Source organism: Callorhinus ursinus, unplaced genomic scaffold (genome assembly GCF_003265705.2).
Source record: "Callorhinus ursinus isolate GAN/ISIS: 27379988/994484 unplaced genomic scaffold, GSC_fseal_2.0 scaffold10, whole genome shotgun sequence".
Taxonomy (NCBI): domain Eukaryota; kingdom Metazoa; phylum Chordata; class Mammalia; order Carnivora; family Otariidae; genus Callorhinus; species Callorhinus ursinus.
Genome location: NW_027397072.1, coordinates 6,127,012 through 6,142,370, shown reverse-complemented (window position 1 = coordinate 6,142,370; position 15,359 = coordinate 6,127,012).

Here is a 15,359-nt window from a genome sequence, read left to right as displayed (position 1 = left end):
AAGTTGGTCCCAGGTCCAGGCTGGAGGACTCCTGGTACGGGGAATGTTGCTTTCATGTCTGTTTATTGAAGACCCAGTAGAGGAGCAGAGAGTAAGAAACTGTGGACCCAGGGGGTGGGTGTGGCCCCTGGGGCTCCCTCTGTTTCTCACACAGGGAGCACTTGGGTCTGCTGATCCTCCACAAGGATTCTGTCAAGTCACCTGACCTGGGGGCTCTTGAACTTCTTCCAGGCTGGACAGGAACAATTTCAGCTCTCTGGGGGACAACCATTGTCATACAGAGTTCTTTCTGACTCATCATTTCATAAAATCATGTGTGTCTGCTCAAGCTTTCAGGGCGGGACCAGCTAAAAAGGCAATTGCTCAGGTAGTCTGAAATAAAAGATGATGCTGACCCCTCTATCTGAGAAAACACTTCTCTTCTGAAGGGTAAGGTATTAAAGCATGTAAAAAAGAACAGGCCAGCATTATGGAGCCTAATAATGTCTTTCTTTTCAATGATGGATGACCCAATTCCTTTGGGCAAGCTCAGAGACAACAAATAAACAAACATGGATAGGGTCATTTCCCTCAATGTAGAATTTGGTATATGTGTCCTGTATGGAAAAAAGATCAACTTGACCCTTCACCAACTAGAGGACTAGCAAAACAATGCATTCCTATGGGAGTCTGTGCTCCGAGAAAGCTCTCCATGCATGTCAGAAGGAGAAGAAATATCCTTTCATACACGTGCGACTGAGCAATCTGGTCTTTTAACTTGGCCAAGTGTTGTCTAGGTTCTCGGAGCCTCACTCTGGGGGATGTTTGTTTCCACATCTCATTCTTACTTGAAAGTCTTTTGGGAAATTACTGGGATCTTTGAACTTTTTTTTTTTCTTTTTTCTGTAGGTCATACTAACAGTTCTGTCTGAGAATCCAGAGAGGAGGTGCATGAGAGCTTTCTAGTGTGAGAAAGATTATCTGAAATTTGGAAATATGCAAATAAGATTATTAGGTGTTTTCTCACTGTGGTGCTGGGATTGTACCTTTGATTGACTTCCTGGAGACTGGACTATTTTACAATTCTGTGGTGCAGAGATTAATGTGTAGATTTTTTATCTGGTAGAGGTGCAAATAATTTCTGTCCAGTGGGGAAAAAATAGCCACAAAGATTAATGGTGTGTGGCCCCATAGTTTGTTAACCAGTTATGTATCTCACCGAGTAGTCTTTTTCTAAAATTTCCTTTATTAAATCACACATAAATATACAGCTCCTCTAATTCTCATCTGAATCAGCATTAACACCTTAGTGGCTTTCTCACTAATTAATGAGCTGACTAAATCTTTGGCGTGTGTTTACATTTGTATGAGAGTGGTGTTTTCTTTAACCTTTTGAAAATCGGAATATAGCCAGGAAATAATAGGGGAGAGGGGCCTGGGAATTTCTCTGAAAACTTGGGCACAATTCCCTGAAGAGCATGACATTTCTATCCGTACTCCCTACTCCCATGGAGCTTTTCTGAGAAGGATTCTGTTACTTCCACTCTTCCCCAGAAAATGTCCAAATATGTGCACGTGCCAGGGCTGTCTGGATAAAGCTCAGACTCCAAAGAACAGTGAGATGAAGCAAACAGAAGTTCAGTGGCTACTCCCTCGCGTGAAACCTCTCTGACAACAGGATATGGGAGCCCTGATCAGAAGCAGGTGCTGCTCGTGACCTTGACAGACTGTGGCTCAGAAGTCTGCACCCCACCCTGACATCCTCCCTGTACCCTCCCTCCACATCCATCCGATCAGCCCTCTGCTGGGAACGACTGGTGTTTGCCACATTCACCTCATGTCGCAACTATAGCCTACCATGCTGGGACAGCTTGCCCCTGGGAGCTTTGGCCTCACTGCCCGGGGACCGTCTTCCTGCCTTCCTCCTGCCTCTCTGCTTTGTCTCAGAATGGTACGGGGCTGGTGAACACACCTTTTTCTGATGGGTGTTCGTGATAATTTTCTCCTCTGGCTTCACCATCACCTACCAAACATGACTCTCCGTGACTCACCATGTTTCTCCTGCTTTTTCTCCATTTTTCTGTGTGGGGCATCTTACATGCTTAGGGAGCCCAAACATCCTCCAGATCCTTTTATTTTGTATTGCAGAGTAATTCACCTCTTTCTTTCCCAGCCACGTCTTAGGGGCTTCAACTTTTCCAATGCAAAACAGGCCATCCAAGGTATTTTGCTAAGTAGAAAAATTATGGACGCCAAGAAATAAAATCACTTCTCTAATGGCTGTGATCAGAGTTTCTAGCAGTCTGAAGAGCAACATGTTTAACCTGACTGTCTGCTAGCATAGGTGGTTGGGCAGGGAGTGGCCCCAGTGAATGAGGAAGAATCTGGAGAAGGACCAGATTTGCAGGGGAGGTGGGAAGCCCAGCTATGGATGATTCCAGGGGAGGTTCCTCGGAGACATCAGAGTATCATGTGATGGCTTCCAAGACTGGAGAAGTTTGCTTCAATGTTGAAACGTTCTGCTCTTCCTCTCATTTAGGCTTCAAGACCTTGAAACCATTTGCTTCTTTCTTGCTACTCCCCTCCCATTTGTCTCTGCATTACAAAGAGACTGAGTGAGGGTCTGGTAAAATAATCAGGAGTTCTGGACTCCTGAGCGTGACCTACCACCAGACCCCCGGGCTGTGCCCACAGTAGTCTGCCCCACATTTTGCACATATGCTCGCCCCATTCTGTGTGGTCTTGGCTTCAGTGGCTGGACATAAAGCTTCAGCTGCTGTTTCACAGCTTGGATTTTAAAGAGCCCATAAGGAGAGATTGAAACCTGAATGTCTAATGCTGCCTTCAGATGCAACATCCATCACCCAAACAGTCTGCGTGGAGCATTAGTTGCTAGAAAACTGTCCCAAACATGCTTTTTATATCTCACCCTCAACCAGAATGAACCACTCAAATGTACTAATCAACCAATCAGAGTGTGCAGATTTATACTGTTGGGCCAGAGCAAATCAAAATAGTTTAAGTTCTAAACTTGCATTATGGGCAGTGAAATTACCCTAAACTGTGTGTCTGGGCTTGTAAAAATGATGGCCTGGAGGATTTGGGACATTTCCTGGGAAATATTTAATTACATATTTTTGAGTCTGATTAGGGAAATGTAGTTATTATGGACCAGACTCACTTGATATGATTTTGACCTGCCACAGACCAACCTGCACAGAAATCTGTATTGTGCCAAATCTTCTCGGAGGTAATTTAGAGAGTAAACATTTTCAAGAAAGTAATTAGAAATATAACTGGGTAGAGAGCTGGGGATTTCACTTCTAGTTTGAGCTTGACTTCCAACCAGCTGTGTGCCCTGGGTCGAGGCCCCAGTTTAATACATAAGGGTAAGGCAGTGAGACCAGTTACCAACACTAGACCACAGGGGCCCCATGAACCTACCCCCCAGTGCAGAAGCTTCAGATGTCAGGTACTTGCTCTGATGACGTCCTTGAAGCTTGGGTGCAGATTTGGGATCTGCCAGGAGACAAACTTGCCACGGGTATGAACATTCAGTGACGCAGAGACCACAGAAGATGCGTGGTGTGGCAGTGGCGGCTGCAACCCAGCTGCGTCCAGGGAAGTCGCGCTAGTTGCAGTTCGGGTGCGTCTGGGTGCAAGATGGGGAAGTCACTGCCAGGTGGCAGCCACGGGCCACCTCCAGCAGATCAGCTCTGTGGTGTGATTTGGGGGCATTGCTCCTGGTGATCTGGCCATAAGTCTGCTGTTCATGTCCTCCCAGTGATTTTTGCAAGTTCATCTGCAACATTAGTCTCTTTATGCTTGATCAGATTTCAGAGCATTATCTCTTATGCTCTGAAATACAGGGACCTTTCTGTAGAATGACATATTTCAGAACCGCGTGACAAGGTCAACACAGCCAGACTCAGTTTCTTGGGCTTACAACTAAGTACTCTGACTGTCATGGTTATAATTGGACAAAACATGGGGTTACCTAATTACAACCTTTTCCAGTTACCAACACTAGATTAAATCATAGCATTGCTCTATGTTTAAATTCCTGTCTCCTCCACTGATTGTTGGTTCTTCAAGGGCAGAAATGATGCCTTGTCTCCACAGCCCTAGAACTCGATGCTCTCTCTTACCTGGCATAAACTGAATTCCATCACAGGAATAAGAGCAAAGTGTAACAGATGTTCAAAGGAGCTGTTTATGGATTCAAGAAAAGCCTATGAGAAGAGTATCATTTAGGTGGGGCCCTAAAATAATAAATATATGTCAAGTAGGTGAATCTGGAAGGGGCATTCCAATAGAAAGAAAAATGGGTGTAAAGACACAGAATGGGCCATTCAGGGTGGAGCAGTTAATTTGATGCTTATGGGCCTACATTGGAGTGTTTCTTCCCCCACAAATCTAGCGGTAGCATTGTAGTGCTCCCAGTGAAATCAGCATAGGTCAGGAGAAGCAAATAGGCAAGAGCACTTCCATACATCAGAAAGAGCTTCCAAGTTTGCAAATCGTAGCTTTAATGAACTGAATACATTAATTGACTGCATTAATATCTAAAGGCAGAATTGGCACATAAAAGTGGGTGGATCAGCGACAAATTGGCATCTGGTTTGTAAATCAGTCTTGCTAGCTTGGTTAAAGGGAGACTGCAAAAAAAGATAAAACCTCTCTGTTTTGATGATGATAAATTAAGGCTTCTAAACAGAGAAGACTCAGGAGCAGACTAAGGATAGAAGATAACTTACTAATAAGGAGATGCCATGCTGTGTAAGGTGATCAGCTAGGTATTCCATTATGCATTGTTTAGCCATTTGCACAATATGCCTTTATTTTGAGCTCTTATATTTGTCATGGCTAGGAAATAGGGTCTCTGGAAGGGCGTGGTGTATGTGGATAGTAGGTCTGGAAGGGAAACATGGAGGCTTTCAAGGGAAAGCTGCCCTGAGGATGCACGCATCATATGCTGGGCAATAGAGAAAGTTCCAGGCTCTGGAGTAGAATGAAAGCAAATTAGAAAAAGCACTTTCCTTCCACAAACACTATCTGAGTAGACTGCGATCATGGGTGCATGGGAGCGAGATGACAAAGGCCTGGTCTCTGAAATACAGGGACCTTTCTGTAGAATGACATATTGCAGAACCGCGTGACAAGGTCAACAATAGATGCATCCCTGAGACACAAATCAGACTAATCACATGTGGGAGGAAGGACCGTGAAGCCAAGGAAAGCCAAACTGACAGCTTCTCCGTAGAGAGGGTCAAGGTGGGGTGGCTGCTGAGTGGGGCAGTGGCCAGTGGCTAATGCCCGGGGTCCTCCCTCCACTTCTCACCCACCTCCTGGTTCTGTAGAGTCAGCCCAGAATCTCCAAGAGGGTGACCCCACCCCACTTCCGATCCCTTCCAGCATTCTCTGGACTCTACCTTCCACTGCTGGTTCACGTGCCAACAAGTGTCCAGCCATTTTCTATCTTTGAGAAAGAAGTTGGTTGAGATTGTACTGACTGACAGCCAACCTCTGCCCCCCTCCCCATTTTGGAGATCATTTGGGTTTTATGAATATTTCTTTAGTGTTGGATCAATGGGGCTTTAGAGGGAGGAGAGAGAAGGGGCTTTTCAGCCTGCCCCCTCTTGCATCTCTCATTTAGCCTGCACACCACACTCAAGAGGCAGGCGCCATTATTAAACTATTAGAGATAAGCTAGATGCCAGGGTGGCGGAGCTATAGAGGCAGGGCTGGATTAGAGCCTGCAGTCTCCCCACTGTGCTCCCCTGTGCAAGGCAGGCCAAAGCAAGGGGACGGCAGGCTGGGTGCTCTGATGGGTAATGTGTAGCATCCACATGAGCGTGAGCTGCAAGGAGGTTAGTGATAATGACGTGAAGCTGGTGGGCTTCCATGGGACCTTTGAGGGTGGGGGGCACGCCTTAGAGCAGTGGTTCTCACACTTTGCCAAGCATTAGAGATTTAAAAATTCCTCTGCACAGCTACATCCCAGACCAATTAAATGAGAATTTCTGGAGGCAGGACCCAAGCATCTGAAATTTTTTAAGCTCCCCAAGTGATTCCACTAAGGTCAAATTTGAAAACCGCGGCTTTATGCAGCACTTCTCTCAAATGTTGATGTACCCAGGAGTGACCTGGAGACCTGATGATGTGGATTTGGACTCAGTACTTCTAGAGTAGGACCCGAGAGTCTGACTTCCTAACAAGCTCCTAGGCAGTGCTGACGCGTCTCTCTCCCCCATGACATGTTGGGTAGTGAGACCTGAGAGAGGCACAAGGCCCTTTGTTCCAGAATTGACACTGGGGAGGCTGACCTGGTTCCCTCAGAGGCTTCTGTGTCTGGCCTGACCCCCTCCTTGTTGTAGGCTGCCTCTGCACCCCAGCTTCCTGGGTCTCAGAGCTGCTCTGCTGAGTTGGTGGATGTTTGGGACTTCACTTTTCCGCACATTTTCTGCCGGGTCCAGCTCGTAGCTTCCCCTGTGCTTGGGGGTAGTGTCAGACACGTGCAAGCGGAGGAAAAGTCATTCATGGGGAAGCCCCTTTAACTGAGAGTTAACAGCCTCAAATCAGAAGAGGAACATTTCAGCTGGAAACTAGAAAAGGTCTTTTTCCTCCGACCACGGAGTGATTTTCCTGGGCAGTAGAAGCCACCTGTTTCACTTGAAGAGTCAGCTTAGACGACGCACAAGAGGTGCTGGTACAGGGATCGGTGAGGGGACCTCAGAGGTTTCTGATTGCTCCAACTTGTCCGCAAGTGAAACTCGAACAGCTTCTCATGCCTTAAACAGACGCACATAAAGCCAGTAGGAAGAGTCCATCTATTATAAAATACCTCCGTTAATGGCATGTGAGAAATACGCTGCTTGGGTCCCACTCTTCTGCGGGGAATGGGATTTGGACCATCCGGTGGGAGAGAACTTGAAACCCCAGGGGCAGACGATGTGGGGGAAGGAAGGTGGGTGGAGTGTGGCCCTCCCCCAAGGGGTCACTCCTCTTTCCAGGTCCCTGCTCTCCAGATCCTCCACACGGCCATGGGGGTGGGTGGGGGAGTGGAAGCAGAGAGGGTAATGGTTTCTTCATCTTCTCTTCTGCCGCTTTACAAAATGATGCTACCATATGTGCTGTTATATTTAAATAGCAGATGCAGAAAACTCACAGGGTGGAAAAATGCAGAAGCATGGTACCATTTGCAAACAGGTTTTCCAGGGAAAGCTCACTTCCTTGCAAGGTTTAGAATTTATTGCATCCATTTTGTCTCTAATTGCGGTGGTCTCTACAGCAAGGCACGGTTAGTGGTTCTCTCTCTCTCTCTTTCTCTGTCTCTGACTGGCTAATGGATGGAGTGTGCAGCTCTGAAATAGGCTTATGTGAAATTGCTTTTCACACCATTAGGGAGCTGGGACGATCTCTTCAGCAGTGCAGCCACATGCAAACACTGGCTGGACTGCTCTCATTTTAGAGAAGATGGCTGCAAAGATCTTACTTCACATCCAAGAAATGCCTGAGTAGGCAGAAGCCTTCATATTCTCCTTAACAAGGTAAGGGAAGCACTTGGCGGGGCGGGGGGGGGGGGGTTGTGGGGAATGCACAAAACAGACGAAACTTGACAATAAGAGAAACTACTTCCCTGCCCAACTCAGATGTATGGATTTAATTGGGGAAGCCAATGAGTTGTAGAAAAAGCAGAGGAATGATGAATCTGGGTTCAGATCTTGTTTCCACACTTATTGGCTGAGGGATTTGGGGCAAGTACCTCAAGCTGATGGAGATTCCAGTTCTTGCTAAGTACAGCAGAATGGAGCTCCTGCCCTTCCTGATTGTGGTCAGAGTGCGATGTGACAGTGTCTGTAATGAATCCAGTTCACCATATACAAGATTATATATTATCAGTGAGCATGGGGAGCAGGAAACCCACACTCACTCTGACCCTTGCCTGTATGCAACTCTAAGAAACAAGATTATAATTATTTAAATGTGCTTCATTAGCTCAGTTCCTAAGGGAGCAAAGCACCACCAATTAATTATAAAGCTGATTGCAAGTTTTAAATCCATAGTATAATATGCTCATTCTGTAGTATTAATATTAATGCTCATTCTGTAGTAGTTAGAGAAACAGTTTAAGATACTAATATATTACATAAAATGCCATCAAATGCGACATCAGTGGGAAAAAGTTTAGGTGGAGCATGAGAAGTATTAGTCACACTTATTTAATCATTTATATGTAACGTTAAGTGTTAAAGCAAGCACAGCGGATGTATTTGTGATGACAAGGTTGCTTTGATTCTGTGGGCATTTTCATATTCACACCTCATTCATTAAAATAAAAATCACTTTAAATTATCATTAAGGAAGAGATACTATGGAGTAATGTAACAGAAATTCTTGCTTCCTCCTTGACCTTCAGCCCTTGCTAATACCAGGGTGAGGGCTGGGCTTTAGGAAGGGCCAAGGATAACATGGTAATTAAGGGCTGGAGTAGTATGGAATTTAAAAAAATAAAATTTACATATAGTTGATGAGTATACATTTTACTGTATTCATTGGACACTTGTTACTATACTGAAAAATTAATTTAAAAAGAAAAACTGAATGCTTTGTTTTTAGATTTAAAATAGATATACTTGTCTCAATGCCCACAGTGACACATGTTTCAACACTCTCAAGTGCTGGAACGGAACTGAAGTTTGATCTTTGGTTAGACAGACCCCCGAAGTCATTCCGTGAGAACCTGGTATTTCAAAGAGATTAGGATGTTCTTTGACTTCTCTTTGTGGAATAATACATACCAAAAAGATGGCAGTACAGAATATGCAAGAACATTGAGGGTAGTATCTGAAATTAAAATATGTGACTGTAAACTCCCTTCTTTCCATATTTCCCCCTGCCCCTATCAGCAGGGCCCTTATTAGAGAATGTCAGAGAGAGAGAGACATTAGTCATAACTTAGCTGAGAGTTTCAAACTTTAGTTTTGATTATCAGGAACCCACATTTGAAGGAATTATCACCTAGTTTATCTCAAAATGACAGGATTTCATAGAACATGTACATAACTGGCTGCTTTTCTCTTCTGTAGCTCATCTGTGTCTTAGGGAGGGGCAGTCGGAAATCTTTGTGGATTTGTTGAACAAGTAGGACTTGTTTCTTAGAGTTGCATACAGGCAAGAGTCAGAGTGAGTGTGGGTTTCCTGCTCTCCATGCTCACTTCACATTCCATCCTAGAAAGGGAACAGTTGGATGGTTAGTCGTAGAACTGCCCTCAGTGTGGGTGAATGCAAAAGCAAGGGAACCTGTGGCTTGCTTTTACAGAATTCAGCCTTAGGACTCAGTGGAATCTCCATCCAGCCTGGCACTGGAGCAGAACTCACAGAGACATCCACCTGGCATGGGGGAGCGCACTGCAGATTTTCCAACATGTCCTAAGCCTTTATTCCTTGCCAGTGGAGATAAGAGCCAATGGAATGGTCTTTTGAGTTGTGACACAGACTACACGCGTTCCAAATTAGAGATTATGACTAGACAGTGGACATAGTAGGGGCTACAAGGGGTCTAAAGGCCAATGAGGAAAGACTAACAGGGACTGGGCTCTGTTCAGAGGGATGCCAGCGGAAAGCACAGTCTGACCTTGAACAAGACCACCTTCCTCCAGATGTCATGTGAAACATCAGCCTACCAGGAATTCTATCAGCCCAGGTTAAAGGCAGAAGCAAGGAAGGCAGAAAAATCTGGATTTACTAACAGACTGAAAAAAAAAATGAGAAGTGACTGAATTATCCTTGAATTGGTGAGCTTTACTTTCCTGCGATAGTTGAAATGGAGACCAAGATGGATATTAAGTTATATTGTAGAAGAATAAAGTCGTATGTTTCATACCCAACTCTGTGATTTAAAAATACATACCACCACAAAAAAAATGCCAGAATTGTTGCAGATAATTTGTGTTGGAAGGAAAGATGTGCTGGGTGGGAGAGAAAGAATCTGAGTTCATTCCATGTCAGAAGTGCTTTTAGGAGGAGGAAGGATTTGAGCTAGACCTTGGAAATGGGCAGTTTCTGGATGGGGGCCCTGAAGTGCAGGAGTAGAGGGAGAAAAGAAGGAGATACATGTGGGCAAGCAAAAAGATGGGCAGCTTGGACTAGAACATTCACTGAGAAGTGGTCAGGAGAAGTGGTTGGGCAAGCAGAGCAAGCAGGCGACACTGCAGACTTAGGGGATGAACAGCCCTCCTTGAGATGCATAAAAAAGTGCTGAGTAGCCAATAACAAAAGTCTTTCAAAATACTGAGGCATGCTCAAAAGGAGGAAAAGAATATTTTAACACCAAAACCTAAGAGAGAATGTAAAGCCTCAGCAGTGGACTTCCTCTGGTACCATGACAGTCCCTGGAGCTACTGATCAGACCTGGATCCTGGAAGTTGGTGGCTTACACAGATGGTATAGATCTTGATTTGGGCCAACTGGAGATGAGAAGCTGGAGTTCCTATAAAAAAAATAGGATCCAGAAATGATCAGCGCTTCCATGGAACATACTAGAAAATCACATGTGGGGGCCTAGAGAAGCCAAAAGGAGGCTTACCACTTGCCTAGGACTCTGGATGGGAGTAAAATGTCTCTACTAAGGAATCAGGCTTGTACCTGTGAGCAGCAAGGCATCTAATGCACACAACTGATAAAGGTACAGGGAAGTTATCATAGAATCTAGGGCAGGAAAATTCCCAAGTCCTAAGCCAACAGCAAACAAATATAAAACTGCTCCGTAGGAATGCTATAACTATGTACAGTGTATGGGACACCCACAGAAACCCCAAACCCTGCTAAAGAGAGCTTATATGACAAAATTGCACACCATTTGAGAAAATGAACAACCACAACAGTCAGCCAAAGAAATAAACAAGAAATGTGTGCTCTAGGACAGAAAACAAAATAATCTGAAAGAAACCATAAAATTAAATGTTAAAAGTGATTAAAAATGTAAAAAATAGAAATCATAGTGAAAGCATGTGGATACCACGATGAGAAGTGAATTCTAATAGCAAATCAAATGGAACTTCTTGGATTTAAAAAAAGAAGGTATTAAAATAAAAAAAACAATGGCAAGGCAAAAAGCAAACAACATAAAAACACAGTGGCATGGTACATACATATATAAAGTAAGTGCTCAAAGATTGCCTTGTAAAGGCCCGGGGTACTACACAGTGTAACTTCTTGTTACTTTGCCAACACATGTCATTCACTTTGGCTGTGATCAATAAAGACCATCTCTTATGTACCTTGTCATATTTATGCACTACTTGAGATCATTGTAGATTAATGTCTGCCTCTCCCTTCTCTTGGTGCTTGGAGGGATGTTTTGAATTCATTGATTGAGCCTCTGTATGGACCCAGTGCGAAATAGGAGAATAGAACTGGGAGTTTCAGGAAGTTCTTCACAAAGTTTCATTGTTGGTCAGATACATTTGAAGCAAAGGAAGAAAGAAAATTTGGATGTGTGTAAAGAACATTGCCCTAGCAGACCGGGGTGATTAGGCTTCTTAGACACACCTTTCACTTCTCTGTGTCTCAGGTAATTAAACTGCTGGGTGTGGGATGGCTGTGAGGAGACAGGATATGGGCCCAATTGTTCTTTGAAATCACTTCCCCATCTTTGATCCCTCAGGAAGGGCCCAGAACTGTGTCTGAGGGTGGACCCTTCTGTTAGTGTTTTGCTCTTCAACTCCTCTGAAAAGGAAAACCTGACTATAGTGAGATCAAGCAAGGGATAAAGGGATTGCTTCCAGGCAGTTCCTCGAAAAGCTCCAGGTCCTCCAGTAGCTTCCTGGAACCTGGGCAGCTGGCTCTAATAATGTACCTTAACAGATTCACCGCAGACCTCAGGCTCACTTTCTCGTGTCTTATGTCTGTCCTGCTCTCCGTCGTCTTCACATGCATCTGATTTCCGTCCCTCTGGCTACTCTTTCTGCCTTTCCCCTTGAGCCTGATGGGGAGCTGGAGGCTCATTTCTAAGGATTTCCACAAGTCTCTGCCCTGGCCTCCTCTGGCATTTCATGGTGAGCCCCAGGGAGGGGGTCCTGGACCGGAACCCCAGGTTCCAACTTCCTTGAGATGGGTGTCCAAAACAGCTCCAAGAGATGGAGACGGAATTTGGATTTCTGTAGTCCAGATATTTAGAATGATCCTGTGACTATTCCAGGAAAATGGCCCAACCTTTACATTTCTAGCCCCATCAGGAGCTACTTACCTCATTGGATCCTCCTCACAGTGAATTTTCCACTGGTTTTGAAAACACTCCTGGTGTTCAGTCCCATGCTACACGCCCTAATGCTAGGCTCTCCAGTAGCCACTTCCAGCCCTGCCTGCACTGATCGCTCTGCTTGACCTGCTTCTCCTTGTGAAAGTCATTCTCATCACTGTAGCCCACATAGGCCATGCTCTCTCTTTGAACTTCTTGCTCCTTGTTATGCAATCACTGAACACATAGCTCAGGCAATTCCACCTGGGGAAAATGTCCAGTGAGGCATACATTTTCTTCTATGAGAGAAAGGATTGATGGGTAGAACTTGGCGGTTATTGATGGGTGAGGGGAAGGAAGCGGGTGAACAAATGTATATAACAGAACTCAAGGACCCTTTGAGAAAACAAAAACAGAAACCCACATCCCAGCCCCTTCATCCCAAGATTCAGTGACCAAAACTTGGCCGATTGACTTAGCATGTAGTTTAATCCAGGGAGGCTCTGAGCAAAGCTTCCTGGAAGAGGAACTTGATGGGATTCCTGAAATAGAAGCACTGTGGGCCATCAAGAGACACACCAGTGGCCTAATTCCTGAGAGAAACCTCCATTGAAAGGAAAACGTGGGTCATTGTCTAAGCGGAGGTAGATACTCAGACCTAGCCAGAAGCAGCTCTCCTAAGAGCCCAGGCTGACGCTGGTGTGGTGTGTGCATGCAGAAGCAGCTTACCTGGGAAAGGTTGTTCTAGTCTCAGCTTGAGGAACCGTTGTGTCTGGTCTAATGAACCAAATCAATTATTTGAGCATGGCCTAGACAAGAGCCTTGGGTCCTGATGCATCAACTGGGTGCTTTGGAAGCACTGGCTTGGGAGGTGGTGCAGATCCCTCCAATCTCAAGGGGCATTTCTGATTTCCAACCCCAACAATGAGATGAAAGCCTCCAGGGTGACCATTGAGCACTAAAAACACACCTAGGAGATTCTGGAGATTTTCCTAAGAAAGGAGTATCTCAAGACCTGAAGTCTTGTGACATTTGATAGGGACATTTAAAATAGCCGTGACCCATTTTACACCCTGGTTTCAAGCAAATAGGATGCATAGTTTATACTTACATTGTTACCGAGCTTTTAAAGTATCTGTGGGCACAGCCTAATTGCCCTCTCATGAAAGGCAGGAGCTTAAGGAGATTAAGCCACTATTTCCTAATTCTGTATTCAAGAGTTTATGTGATTATCACAAATTCAAATTTTATTTTGGTTTCCCTGTAAGCTTCTACCTGTTGTATCTCTCCTTGGACAAAGTCCATCTTGTGTAGTGCATACCTTGACACTCTGTGGCGGAGGCTTTCAGAACCTGTCTGGATTTTGGGTATATCATATAGTTGCTTGCACAATTATCTGTGTACATCTCAGAAAATCTTCCCTAATTTAAATTTTAAAAAAATCAACTTTCTGTACATAACATATCATCAGCACAGCATTTCCACAAGACCTTTGTGGTAAAATATTTTTGGATTTATTATTTGATCAAGAGGTTATATACATTAATGTACATATTATTATATATGTTCACATATATATGACATATTCTCTATTTTTATCCTGAGGCTTTTCAACATGCATCTTAACCATAGTCATCATGGATCCTCATTTCAGAAATGGCATCTCTGGCCTAAAAGTAAAAATTTCATGTGTGCTTTTTACAGTACATAATTCCTCATACATGCTGTGCCTTTGAACCTGTAACAGTAAGATGGTGATAAAGACCAAATTTTTAGAATAACGAAACTGAAACCTATAGCAACCAAGTGACTTGGCTAAGGCCCCATGACCAGCAAAGCATAGAGTCAGAATTTGAACCCAGGTCCCATCCTGTAAACTCAAGGCTTTTTTCATTAGATCATTTTTAAAGAAACAGTCCTTCTGCACTATTGAGTATTTAATTGGTGTGCAGCACTTCCCAGTTCACTTAGTATTTCTCATACCCTCAGTCTAGCTTAACCATAAGGTGAAGGAGTGCTGTTCTTCATTTTGAATAGGATGGATCACGTGCCGAGGGCCACACAGCAGTGATCGGGGCAGCCGGGACCAGTTCTGACTCTGAAAACACTTGGGCTTTGCTTTTGTTTCTTTACTCTTTTTCTCCTCACTTCTTTCCTTTCTTATTTACCTTATCCCAAACTCCTCTAAAAAGAAGGGAAGGGAGATATATTCCATAACTCATGTTGATGTGTGGATTTTGTTGCATAGTATAATTGTGACGCCTTAATTTTTTTCTGATTATAAAGGTAATGTGTGCTCATTTTGTAGGAAATTTGAAAAATACCTAAGTTTAAGAATGAAACACATATCCCATTATCCCATCACCCCCAAAATAACTGCTAGTAATACCTAGCTATCCACTTACTTACCTGTTTGTCTCTTTCATCTGTCTTTTTTTCTATCCTTTTGGCTATCCTGTTATCTACTTACATCTATCTTTTGTGTTTCTAGATCTCTACAACTATAGCCCTAAAGAATTCACGTCATAATGAAAATACTTTTTCATTTATAAATGTACTTTTAATAATTGCCTATGTAAGAATTTTCAGAAATATGATTTTAATTGCTACACAGTGTGATTTATTTAATCAGTTCCCTATTGTTGGCCATTTCTGATGTATCTAGTTTTTTTTTTAATGAATAACATTGTAGTGAACAGCCTTCCCAGATATGCTTCAAATTCCTCAAAGAATTGAGCATCTTTATAGTTTGCTTGTAAGTTAGCTTTTCTTCCTAACATAGGGGAAGTGTGTGCATGCAGCCGGGCCCAAAAGCAAACAGCTAGGGGTTTGGTGAATGCTTTAAATCCAGAGTTGGCTGCACACAGACCATTGGATATTCTGCAGTCTATAGATTTGATGGTTTTGGTGAGCTCTTGGCTCCATCAGCTTCATAAAAGCAGACATCAGAGTCTCCATCAGAATATCAAATGGGCAAGGATTATTGTTTAAAAATGAGTTCCTTCTGGCCTTAGATTCCTGTTAGATAAAAGGACGGTTTCTGATCCTCCAGGGGAATAACATTACCTGAAAGCTCTTATCCATAATTCAGAGCCTTTGGATCGTATATATATTCACTCTTGGGACGTTTCTTTGTGGT